Consider the following 14,222-nt stretch of genomic DNA (forward strand, 5'->3'; position numbering starts at 1 on the left):
CGTGTGTATCAATACGTATGGCGATGTAAAGACACGGGAGAATTAGAAACATTATAATTCCAAGAAAATCATAAAAGTGAATAGATTCTTCTAGCGGTAGATGAAAGAGAAGAATGAAAGATATGAAAGTTAGAAGTATAACAAAAATCAGAACGGGATGAAGCATTTTAAAGGATACCTTAAGGTATGAATTAGAGGAGGAAGAGTAAGAGATGTGAGGTATGGAAGTAAGAAAGGGAAGGAGGTGGATTTATAGTGAAATATCCGACAAAGAAATCGAAACAGATTATCGCGTTAAATCAAAGGAGATCCTGTTTTCTAAATCATCGAAGAACCAAATCTTATTACATAAGATTTTCTTTAAATCCCTTAAATTCTGGAAATCAATCCTAATCTCGACATCGGTTAAAACAATTCTATATTCACTCATTTCATTCTTTTGTGATAGCTTCACTCGTGCGCTTCACATGACCGAATCGTTTTATCCATATCTTCCAATAATAATAAAACTCTATTAATACCTCATATTCGTCATGAAAACATTCCTATTGTTATTTATGACAACCTCTACCAAATTTCGGGACGAAATTTCTTTAACGGGTGGGTACTGTAACGACCCGGATTTTTCCGATCGTTTTACACTTATAAGATTAATATTTACATAAATTAAAACTTACCAACATGATAAGCAATCTAAATTGTTGAGATTTATGATTTTGAAAAGAGTTTTACATAACGTTTAACCGTCTAGTTTGACCGATGATATCACGAACTATACAATATATGTTAATTATACGTTTGTGTATATATATGTATATATACATATTTAACATGATTTAAGGATGTTTAAATATCTCATTTTGTATTAATAACAATAAGTTATAAGTATATTTTGAAACTACTAACTTAAGCTTTCAAAACGATAACTATACGTAACGTTATTTGACATAAATACTTACGACCTATAATGTTTATACATATATCGTATATATAATGTATTTAATCACTTTTAAAGACTTAAATACATAAAACAATATAAGTATATTCACAAAAGATAGCTATATTTGAATCCTCATTCCATTTTTCACAAGATTTCTATACGTATATCTAGAGTATATGTACTCGTATCATACCTAGCTTCTATACATATTTACTATTGGTATATACACATCAAATCACCACCAACCAGCCCTTGTTCATGACTTATGTATAAGGTAACTACTTTTGTTATTTAGTATGACAATTTCACATGATTAAAAGATCTTTTCACAAAATTACAAATTTATACACCTTTTACACCACCATAAATACATGCATCCATTTTCAATTTTTGGAACATCATTTCTCTAGCTAAACACACACACTTACTAGCCTCATGTCTCTCTAAGAACTCCAGCAAAAATCCTCTCAAGAATCACCTTAAACACCGCCATAAAAAGATCAACAAAAACACTACAAAAATACAACTTTCAATTCAAGTTTATGTCTTAAGTTGCTTCCAATCTTTCATCCAATTTCATCACTCTTTTGGTTCTAGGTTTTTACTCCTCTTTTACAGCAATCTTGTCCAAGTAACTTGAGGTAGTAACTTTGTTCATAACCTTATTCGATTCATATATATATAGCTATCTTATTGTATGGTATACAATTTTAACAACAAAAACATAGTTTGAATGATTTCAAACTTGTTTGCAAACTAAATAGATCCTTCTAACTTAACTTTTAAAATACTTCAAGACCTGTAATATAACTTAAATATATGCTAATTTAACAAGGTATAACTTGGTTTTTCAAAGAATACCTTAAAAAACTGTTTTTATGACGTCGGAGTGCAACCGGGGGCTGTTTTGGGTTGGATAATTAAAAACCATCTTGAACTTTGAATTGGAGGTTTATATTCTGGAAAAATGATATTTCTTATGAATATGTTAACACATAAAAATTTCATGATTTAATTCATAGTATAAGTATTTTTAGAAAAATGGTCATTAAATGATGTTTTTGTAACAAAAATGATTAACTTCATAAGTTTCACCAAAATTTGACCTATGACCTATGATTTCGAATACAAACTAAGGTATTTACAGTTTATATTCTTAAAGAGGGACTCGATCCAAGGAAGTGGAAAGTTGAATCAACAAAAACGGAGTTGTAACGAAGAAATTATGACCAAAACAAAATCGGATATCCAAGACTAGTTTAGCCACGAAAATAATTGGAGAAAATTAAATAAATCACATCTTCCTAAAGTAACATGATATTTTATACATATGTACTCATAATTTAATTTTATATGGTTCAGGATCACCCGTAAACAATACGAGAAGATTAATCATAAGATCCCATGATTGTACGCAACACGTCATTTGACAACACCGGTACTTTATGTACGCAACACGTCATTTGACAACACCGGTACCATGGGTCAAGATTAATCTCGACCAATACATATACGATGGGGGTTTTATTTATTTCATTGGGGGTTTATTAAACAACTAAATATGAACCATTAAAATTGAATTACTAACATCGGACTGCTAACTACGGACTAAGGAATTATTAAAAGTATTAAAAGTATTATAAGTATATATATGTGACGATTGTTTAAAAAGAAAAGGTATTGATATATTATATATGGATAGGTTCGTGATATCAATCGGAGACCAAGTCGAAATTACATATCTTCAAGACAAAAGTGAGTATATAGTCCCACTTTTAAACTCTAAATATTTCGGGATGAGAATACATGTATTTTATGTTTTACGCTATGGACACAAGTAACTGAAAAATATATTCTACGTTGAGTTGTACCACTGGCATACTTCCCTGTAGCTTGGTAACTAATATTTACAGCGGTATTGTAAACGCGAATCCTGTTGATAGATCTATCGGGCCTGACAACCCAACCGGACTGGACGACCAGTATTCAACGGTTGCACAGTACTTCGTTTCGTGACTACACCTTGGTACGGTGTAGTAAGATTTCATAATAAAGGGAATATGCGACGTGATTAAATGTTAAGTATGGTTACCAAGTGCTCAACCACTTAGAATATTTTTATTAAAATGTTTATATATGAAATCTTGTGTTCCATTGTTATAACGCTGCTAGCATCAAACCTATATATCTCACCAACTTTATGTTGACGTTTTAAAGCATGTTATTCTCAGGTATGAATTAAGTCTTTCGCTGTGCATTAGCTCATGTTAAGGATACTACTTGGGACCTTTTAAGCCATGATACAAAGACGTTGCATTCGAGTCATTGGAGTTCAATAGAGAATATAAATAAGTAAATGACAGATTAGGTCATTTGGATATTATGAAATGTTAGACGAAAATGTCAAATATTGATGTAATGATAGTTTGCCTTTTAAGAATAAATGCAACGTTTGTAAAATGTATCATATAGAGGTCAAGTACCTCGCAATGTTATCATATGTTATTGTATTCGTCCCTATGGATTGGGTCGGGTCGTCTCACATATAGGTGGATTGATGGACTTGTGTATAGGTCCAATTGGCACGGTTGTGCATTTTGGTTGACCACCTTTGACGAGGTGCACACTTTGTGTGTGTACGTTATCACATGGGCGGGCGATGTGGATTATATAACCCCAATGGCGAAGGGTTAATATTGTGAGTGGAATAATTATGCGTTCATGTTTATGGCGTATTTGTTTGTGGATGTTATGGTAGCATCGAGTGTGAACCACGAGCCGGTAGCACTATAAACTAAGATGTGAACCACGAGCCGGTAGCATCGAGTGTGAACCACGAGCCGGTAGCACTATAAACTAAGATGTGAACCACGAGCCGGTAGCATCGAGTGTGAACCACGAGCCGGTAGCACTATAAAATAATTGATGTGAACCACGAGCCGGTAGCATCGAGTGTGAACCACGAGCCGGTAGCACTATAAAATAATTGATGTGAACCACGAGCCGGTAGCATCGAGTGTGAACCACGAGCCGGTAGCACTATAAAAGAGTATGACTCAATTGCGTATGGTGTGAACCACGAGCCGGTAGCACCATAGCGTTATGGTTAACCTTGAGAGTGTTACGCGTTGTTATATTTATATTGTTACATATTAATGTATTGTTGTGTTGTAGCTAACCCTCCGGGTGTAGCTATTTGACGTTGTTCACATCGTCGTTGGTGAACTTATATTGTTGTTGTATCTTTAGCTCGTTGCTTAGAGATCGTATGGTATGCTTAGTGTAGTGCCTTATATGGACGCCTCGGTATGCGGTATTTGTTATTTTGTGGCGTGTCCATTTTATACATATATATGTATGTAGTATATTATCATTCACTAAGCGTTAGCTTACCCTCTCGTTGTTGACTCTTTTTATAGATTGCATGCGGATGGTGGCTCGGGTAAGCGCGAGGATTAGAGGACTTGCATAGTTTGCGTAGAAGGCTTGCTTTTGGATTTATTAGGATTGGGTAGCGTATCCCCAATCGCCATGCTCGACTTTATTTTGTATTAAAAGTCTTATGGTCGAAAATTGTATTTTGATACTTAAAGGGTAATTTGGGTCGATGTGGGCCCCGCTTCGTAAACATAATTTTATTAATAGAACGTGCTAGTTTTTATATATGGAACATGTGGTTAAAAGCGTTTGGGCTAAATACGTCGGGAACTAGTCAATCTTTTTCGCACTTAAAAGTCCCGGGCACAGCCCGTTTTGGCGCGGCGCGCCAGGTAGGGGGCGCGGCGCGCGGGTATGCTGTTCAGGAAAAAAAAATTTATGTGGTGAAAATTAACGGGGTTTTGTCGTGGTTTGGTGTGGGTTGTTACAGGAAACCGCTTAGTAGGGAATCTAGTGTTCACACCAATGTACATCTATCCAAGGAGTGTCTCATAATCATCCCGACACTACGTTATCTTAAATCATGGTGACCAAGCTGTTGCATGCGAGCTAGCTTATTTTAGTTATATTGCTTTAATATTTTAAATACAATTATAAATCAAATCAACCCAACTATTGCTTTTACACAATTTGATATTCCGGATAAAAGTGGTGTCTAGAATAAACCGGTTGAACTTGGTTGTTGGATTTTCCGAACAGTCGCCAATTTATTGGGACCAAAAGGATCCTGTCTCTCTACACAAGGTGTACCTGGCCACTAGTCTTGGATACTAAATTGTGTACAAACCCAATCTTAATTACTAGATTATCTGAATAAGCTCCGTTTCAAATTCGACCGCTCAAGGAACGACCCTAGGTCATATTTGCCCTTGCTAACCCATAGGAAGGAACAACAGAATTTAGGTCCAGCATATATAAATTAAACAATCAGCTTCTTCTGTTGATATCCTGAATTGACGTTTTGCGACCTAACGACACCGCATAAATAAACCGTCCGATTTGGGCATATCATTGGGCCTCATATTTAAAGTAAATTTTGAAAAAGCGTTCGATTGCCTAAACTGGGAATTTCTTACGGATTTATGCATAGTATGGGTTTCGAGACTAAATGGCGAAAATGGATTCTATCGTGCCTTAGTTCGGCGTCTATTTCTGTTTTAATTAACGGATCTCCAACGAAGGAATTCAGCCTAGGGAGGGGGGTCAGACAAGGTGACCCAGTATCTCCAATCTTATTTATTTTGGCAGCTGAAGGTCTAAACATTCTCATAAAAGTTGCCGTTAAAAAAGGCTTATTTAAAGGTGTGGATGTGGGGGCTGATAAGGTGGTGATATCGCATTTATAGTACGTAGATGATACTATTTTTTTGGATATTGGAGTAGCAATAATGTGAGATGTCTGATGTACATTTTAAAGTGTTTCGAGTTAGCCTCGGGTTTGAAGGTCAATCACAACAAAAGCCAAATATACGGTGTTGGAATTAGTAACTCAGATGTTGATTCGATGGCTGCTCGCTTTGGTTGCCAACGGGGGTTCCTGCTTCATTTATCTTGGTCTTCCGGTCGGCTCAAAAATGAGGAAAATAGGTGATTGGTCTCCGGTTATCGATAAGTTCAACAAAAGACTTTCGGATTGGAGAGCTCGTTCGGTGTCTTTCGGGGGTCGGTTAACTCATGTTAAGTAGGTGCTTAGTAGCTTACCAATGTATTATTTCTCTCTTTATCGTGCCCCGCCTTGTGTGATCAAAATTCTCGAGAGTGTGAGACGTAAGTTTTTTTTTTGGGCGGGTCGAGATCTAGTTCTAAAATTTCTTGGGTAAAATGGGAGACCATCCTTCTTCCTCACGAAGAAGATGGGTTGAATTTAAAATCACTCAAAAGTAAAAATCTCGCGTTACTAGGCAAGTGGTGGTGGAGGTTCAAAACCGAAACCAATGCGTTGTGGGTTAGAGTTATCTATAGCATCTATGGCACTAACGGTGGACTTGTGTTGAACAGAGACTCCGGTCAATGTTCAACATCTAGTCTATGGTTTAATATAATCTGTGCAGGTACGGAAATTGTTCGTTTGGGGGTTCAATTTGTTAACTCTTTCATGAAGACAATCGGGGATGGTGGTGATACTATGTTTTGGGAAGAACACTGGATTGGTGAAGGGGCGCTCAAGAATAAATTCACAAGGCTATTTTGATTGGAAAGCAATGCAGCAGCAAGGGTGAAGGACAGGCTTGAAATAATCGACAATAATAGCATGGGTAAATGGGAATGGACACGGGCTCCATCTGGCAGGACAAAAGGGGAATTGGATGAACTTAACAACTTGCTGATGTCGTGCTGAATCGATAGAAATGGGAAAGACTGCTGGAAGTGGAATCTGGACAACAAAGGAACCTTTTCTGTTAAAAGACTTACTACACTAATCGAAGGTACTACTTTAGCGGCTTATAAATCTCATGCTACTCTCCGTAATTCGCTTGTTCCAAAAAAATGAAAGTCTTCGTGTGGAGATGTATGAAGGAGAGGTTACCGGTCAGAATTGAACTCAATAAAAGGGGCATCGACCTACATAGTACTAGATGCCCCATTTATGACAACGGGTTAGAAACATTGGATCATATTCTTTGGGATTGTCATTTCGCGAAAGACGTATGACTGCGAATTTTTAAATGGTGGAACATGGATTTGGGATTTCTAAGTTTGGAAGATGTTATCAAAGGATGTGCATCAATTCAATTGGCAAAGAATGGTAGGGATATTTGGCAAGCGCTAATTTGGACTGGGTTCTATCTTTTGTGGAAGAATAGAAACTCCAAAGTATTCTCGAACAAGTTTTGGACAGCTCCGATGTTGCTTAACGAGCTGCAAATTATTTCGTTTGATTGGATATCGGGATGATTATATAGTAGAAGACTTGACTGGCTCGCATGGATCTCGGCTCTGTTTTCTTACATCACCTAATGGGCAGGCTGGTTGGTGCAATCTCAGCAACTGATCGGCTTCTCCTTATCGTCTTGAATATGTTTTATGTAGAGGTTTTAGTTTAATACTTCTGCTTTCTTTCGTGAGGTTTGGGATGTTGTATTCATGATGTTTGGGTGTTGTTATACTCCCTCATACTTTGTACCTCTTGATCCTTTTAATAATATAGCTTGCTTCTCAAAAAAAATAAAATAAATAAAGTTGGCTAAAGATCACCTCCAATAGATTCACACATGTGAGCTTTCCGGTTTAGGTAATGAGGAAACGATGAATATTTTACTTAAATGCACGTAATATAATCGAATTATTATTTTTCTTATCAAAACAAATTGAAATTTATACCGACTTTTCCAATGAGTGCAAGTGATTTTTGGTTACTCACCACTAACATGCACTTTCTCCAAGTAATATTCTTCATTGTCTTGAGAAAAAAAATCCCACCTTCCGACCCCATTCCAAGATCAACAAAGTTTTCAATGTTTCCGTTCAATTATTAATTGAAGTCAAAGAACAAAATTAATTTATCCAATTATATGAAATTTTGAATTTTGATACACCTTTTGTAGACCCTATAAGTATACATATGCAAAAATGCTCTGTGACTTTGTATAATTGCTTTGGGGTAATATATAACCAAATAAGTAACTTTATAGTTGTTACCTAACATATACACTTTCAACATCTGAAGAATATTTTCACTGTAATTGTAAAATAAACTATCTCAACAAAACTCAAATGGATAATCTAAGAGCATAATCTAAAACTTAAACTTAAGAGTATAATCTAATTCATGTTCATTCTATGGGATGAAGTAACTTTATTTAGATAGCATATGTTCTAATAAAATCATTTCATGAACAATAACGACCAACGTCTCAAACTATCAAAAGATGTGTTGCTTATGAATTTGAACGTGAAATCTCTTTTGAGAATATCATGAACTCAATCATTAGACTGTTTTATTGCATATCTTTGTTCACTAGTTTTTGCAATCTGCATACAGAATTGATTGAGGATTTCTGATAGTAGTCTTTATGTTTGTAGACTAAGATATTACTGTTTACATTACCTTATATTATACCTCGTTGAGGCGCGATTGAGTGATTTAGCTGTCGTATCTATGTTGACATAAATACAACATGCATGTTGGCAAAACTATTTAGATAGTTACATAATGACAAAATTTTGTCGTTGGTCCCTAAACGTTGTACTAAACAGCGTATGTGACCTTAAACTTTTTTTTTTACCTCGTTAACATCGAACTATTGAGATATCTCGGAGATGACCCTGGACTTAGTGGGCGTTAATTTTATTCCGTTAACGAGATCACGTGACAAGCACATTGAAATGTCCCGTTCATATTGATTATAAACGTTTCATATTAATTGATTTCTTTGCGAGGTTTTTGACCTCTATATGAGACGTTTTTCAAAGACTGCATTCGATTTTTAAAACAAACTATAACCTTTAAAATATTACGACGATTATCAAATAATGATAATCTAAAATATAGCATTTTCACACGACCATTACATAATGGTTTACAATAATATTACACAACAATATATGTCTTCGAATGCAGTTTTTAAACAATATTATACAAGCATGCTGACTCCAACTCTTGTCCATAAATTAGCATGCAACAGCGGAAGCTCTTAATAATCACCTGAGAATAAACATGCTTTAAACGTCAACAAAAATGTTGGTGAGTTATAGGTTTAACTTATATATCAAATTGTAATAATAGACCACAAGATTTCATCTTTCAATAACATGCAATCTTCATAAAAATCATTCATATGGTTGAACACCTGGTAACCGACATTAACAAAATGCATCTAGAATATCCCCATATATAAATATCGAAGTACTAAAGCAGTTCAAATTCTCTGACTGGGGCGTGTCAAAGCCCATAGATCTATCTTTAGGATTCGCGTCAATTGGTGGCAATTATAATAAACACCAATTCTTAGGCTACCAAGTTCAACAAGGGCGATATCCAGTATAACGATTCAACATAGAATGTAGTTTCAATACTTGTGTCTATTTTGTAAATCATTTTCAAAACTGCATGTATTCTCATTCCAAAAATATTAGATAGTAAAAATGGGACTATAACTCACTTTCACGGATTTTTCCTTCTTCTGGAAAATAAGACTTAGCCACGGGTCGATTCACGAACCTATAACGAATATATAAATATATATCAAAGTATGATCGAAATATATTCACAACATTTTTTATTACGTTTTAACGATTTAAGTTTGTTAAGTTAGCTGTCCTACGTTAGTAATTTACAACTAGTTGTCCACATTTAGATGTACAGAAATAAATCAATATAAATTATCTCGAATCAATCCACGACCCAGTGTATACAAGTCTCAGGCTAGATCATAACTCAAAGTATATATATTATTTTGGAATCAACCCCAACCCTGTATAGCTAACTCAAGCATTACTGCATATAGAGTATCTATGGTTGTTTCCAAATAATATATATAGATGGGTCGATATGATATGTCAAAACAGTGTATACGTGTCTATGGTATCCCAAGATTACATAATATATGTTAGAATACATGTATAATACAATATAAGTTAGTTAAGTTATGATTTGCATAGATTTGTTACAAATTTCACGTAGCTACAACAAGCAAAATTATCCAATCTTGTTTTACCCATAACTTCTTCGTTTTAAATCCGTTTTGAGTGATTCAAGTTGCTATGGTTTCATAATGAACTGAAATTTATGAAACTAAACAGAAAAAGTATAAGTTTATAGTTGGAAATACAGGTTACAAGTCAATATTGTAAGAGGTAGTTATTTCAATCGAAAAAACGACGTCTTGATGACCATTTTGAAAAACATACTTTCACTTTGAGTTTAACCATGATTTTTGGATATAGTTTCATGTTAATAATAAAAATCATTTTCCCAGAAGAACAACTTTTAAATCAAAGTTTATCATAGTTTTTAATTATCAAACCCAAAACAGCCCGCGGTTTTACTATAACGGCGTATGTCCGGTTTTTCAGTGTTCATCGTGTTTCCAGGTTTTAAATCATTAAGTTAGCATATCATATAGATATAGAACATGTGTTTAGTTGATTTTAAAAGTCAAGTGAGAAGGATTAACTTTATTTGCGAACAAGTTTAGAATTAACTAAACTATGTTCTAGTGATTACAAGTTTAAATCATCGAATAAGATAGTTATGTATATATGAATCGAATGATGTTATGAACATCATTACTACCTCAAGTTTAGTAGGTAAACCTACTGGAAGTGATAAGAAATGATCTAGCTTCAAAGGATCTTGGATGGCTTGAAATTTCTTGAAGTAGAATCATGACACGAAAACAAGTTCAAGTAAGATTTTTACTCGAATTAAGATAGTTTATAGTTATAGAAATTGAATCAAAGTTTGAATATGAGTATTACCTTAAATAAGAAAGATAACCTACTGTAAATAACAAAGGTTTCTTGATCTTAGATGATTACTTAAAATGGATTTGAAAGCTTGGAAGTAGACTTGCAAACTTGAAAGTATTCTTGATTTTATGTAACTAGAACTTATAGAATTTATGAAGAACACTTAGAACTTGAAGATAGAACTTGATAGAGATTAATTAGATGAATAAAATTGAAGAATGAAAGTGATTGTATGTGTTTTTGGTCATTGGTATATGGATTAGATATAAAGGATGTGTATGTTTGTTTTCTTGTAAATAATTCATGAATGATTTATAATACTTTTGTAATTTTGTGAGATATTTCATGCTAGTTGCAAATGATGGTTCCCACATGTTTGATGACTCATTAAGGGCTGCTAAGAGCTGATCATTAAATGTATATACCAATAGTATATACAATTAGAAGCTGGGTATTGTACGAGTACGAGTACCGAACGAATACGAGTAGAATTCTTGATGAAAATGTATGAGAATGCAATTGTAACCAATTTTGTTAAGTACAAGTATTTTGATATGTGTCTTGAAGTCTTCCAAAAGTATATTAATACATCTTAATACACTACATATATATACATTTTAACTGAGTCGTTAAGTCATCGTTAGTCGTTACATGTAAGTGTTGTTTTGAAACCTTTAAGTTAACGATCTCATTTAATGTTGTTAACCCATTGTTTATTATATCTAATGAGATGTTAAATTATTACATTATCATGATATTATGATGTATGAATATATCTTAATATGATTTATATACATTAAAATGTCGTTACAACGATAATCGTTACATATATGTCTCGTTTCAAAATTCTTAAGTTAGTAGTCTTGGTTTACATATGGAGTTCATTGTTAACATACTTAATGAAATATATAATTATCATTTTATCATGTTAAATATAGTGTAACAATATCTTAATATGATACATATGTATTTAGTAAGACGTTGTTATAACGATAATCGTTATATATATCATTTCGAGTTTCTTAACTTAGTATTCTCATTTTTATGTATATAACTCATTGTTAATATACCTAATGAGATACTTACTTATCATAATATCATGTTAACTATATATATATCCATATATATATCGTCATATAGTTTTTACAAGTTTTAACGTTCGTGAATTGCCGGTCAATTTGGGTGGTCAATTGTCTACATGAAACCTATTTCAATTAATCAAGTCTTAACAAGTTTGATTTTTTAACATGTTGGAAACATTCAATCATGCAAATATAGTTTTCATTTAATATATATAATCATGGAAAAGTTCGGGTCACTACACACATGAGAGTATTTTGTCATTTTAAATGTTTCATTTTCTATTTAAGTCAATCATCTCCATCTTCGAACTCGTCTTCCCCCAATTCTCACCGAATCAACTAAATTCCAGCCAAAATTTCGATCGTCATAGTTCCTAAAACAATTCTGACGCTCTTTCTCGATCATCTATACGGAGTATCAAGGGCTCGTTCTCTAAGTGTTACATCAAAAATTTTGATACAATATTTTAACGAATCAATTTCTCTTTCATCTATACACTTCCAGCCATCAATTTCACGAATCAATTTTCTTTTTCCTTTTTTCTCATAGAAACCTAGAATTGTTTATACCTTTTTTTTCCACTTGAAATCATCACAACAATACAAACAATCTCAACTAATAAACATATAATGTAAAAAAATTTAACATTTGTTGTTCAAGACATTCAAATGCAACGAATGAAGAATAGATGCGACCAAGTCTTCATACCTCCAGCCAATGAACAGAGAGCGACGGAAGATGTATATCTGGCCGAAAAGGGAGTGAACAAAAGAAGATCTATCATTGTAGGTTGTTTCAGGTGGTCGGATTTGCGAACGGTTGCCATCGAACACCCATGAGCGATGAACAACACCGTAAAAGAAGTTGATTTCGGTGACGAATGAATATTACAGTTCTGGGATACGAATCTTTGATTTGTTTTATTTTTTTTGTATAAGTCGATAAAAGATTAAAACTAATTAATAAAAAATTCAGGATATGTGTATTAATTTATTGAAAAAGTCGGCAGATCAACAGTTTAACAGTTTATGGGTAAAAGTTATCAGTAAAAGATGAAGATGGAGATAATTGATTCAAAAAGAGAAGGAAATATGTAAAGTGACAAAAATACTCTCATGTACTTGTAATGTGATCTTATTTAATAGGATAAGATTAACGTCGTTAAGTCCAGGGTCATTCATGAGATATCTTAATAGTTCGAGGTCAACGAATAAAAAAAAAGTTTAAAGTTATCTAAGCTATGTAGTACAAAGTTTAGGAAGCAACGGCAAAAAATTTTCTTAAATAAATAATTCAAACAAATTTCTTACACGTTTTACTTAAATAGTTACTCGGTATTAATTGCATACAGAATTGATTGAGGTATTTCTGATAGTAGTCTTTATATTTGTAGACTAAGATATTACTGTTTACATTATATCTTCTTATATTATACCCCGTTGAGGCGCGATTGAGTGATTTAGCTGTCGTATCTATGTTGACATAAATACAACATGCATGTTGGCAAAACTATTTACATAGTTAAATAATGACAAAATTTTGTCGTTGGTCCCTAAACGTTGTACTAAACAGCGTATGTGACCTTAAACTTTTTTTTGACCTCGTTAACATCGAACTATTGAGATATCTCAGAGATGACCCTGGACTTAGTGGGCGTTAATTTTATTCCGTTAACGAGATCAAGTGACAAGCACATGAGAGTATTTTGTCATTTTAAATGTTTCATTTTCTATTTAAGTCAATCATATCCATCTTCGAACTCGTCTTCCCCCAATTCTCACCGAATCAACTAAATTCCAGCCAAAATTTCGATCGTCATAGTTCCTAAAACAATTCTGACGCTCTTTCTTGATCATCTATACGGAGTATCAAGGGCTCGTTCTCTAAGTGTTACATCAAAAAAATTTGATACAATAATTTAACGAATCAATTTCTCTTTCATCTATACACTTCCAGCCATCAATTTCACGAATCATTTTTCTTTTTCCTTTTTTCTCATAGAAACCAATAACTCTTTACACCTTTTTTTTCACTTGAAATCATCACAACAATACAAACAATCTCAACTAATAAACATATAATTTAAAAAAATTTAACTTTTGTTGTTCAAGACATTCAAATGCAACGAATGAAGAATAGATGCGACCAAGCCTCCATACCTCCAGCCAACGAACAGAAAGCGACGGAAGATGTATATCTGGCCAGAAAGGGAGTGAACAAAAGAAGATCTATCATTGTAGGTTGTTTCAGGTGGTCGGATTTGCGAACGGTTGCCATCGAACACCCATGAGCGATGAACAACACCGTAAAAGAAGTTGATTCCGGTGACGAATGAATATTACAGTTCTGG

This window comes from Rutidosis leptorrhynchoides, chromosome 3 (genome assembly GCF_046630445.1).
Source record: "Rutidosis leptorrhynchoides isolate AG116_Rl617_1_P2 chromosome 3, CSIRO_AGI_Rlap_v1, whole genome shotgun sequence".
NCBI classification, from domain to species: domain Eukaryota; kingdom Viridiplantae; phylum Streptophyta; class Magnoliopsida; order Asterales; family Asteraceae; genus Rutidosis; species Rutidosis leptorrhynchoides.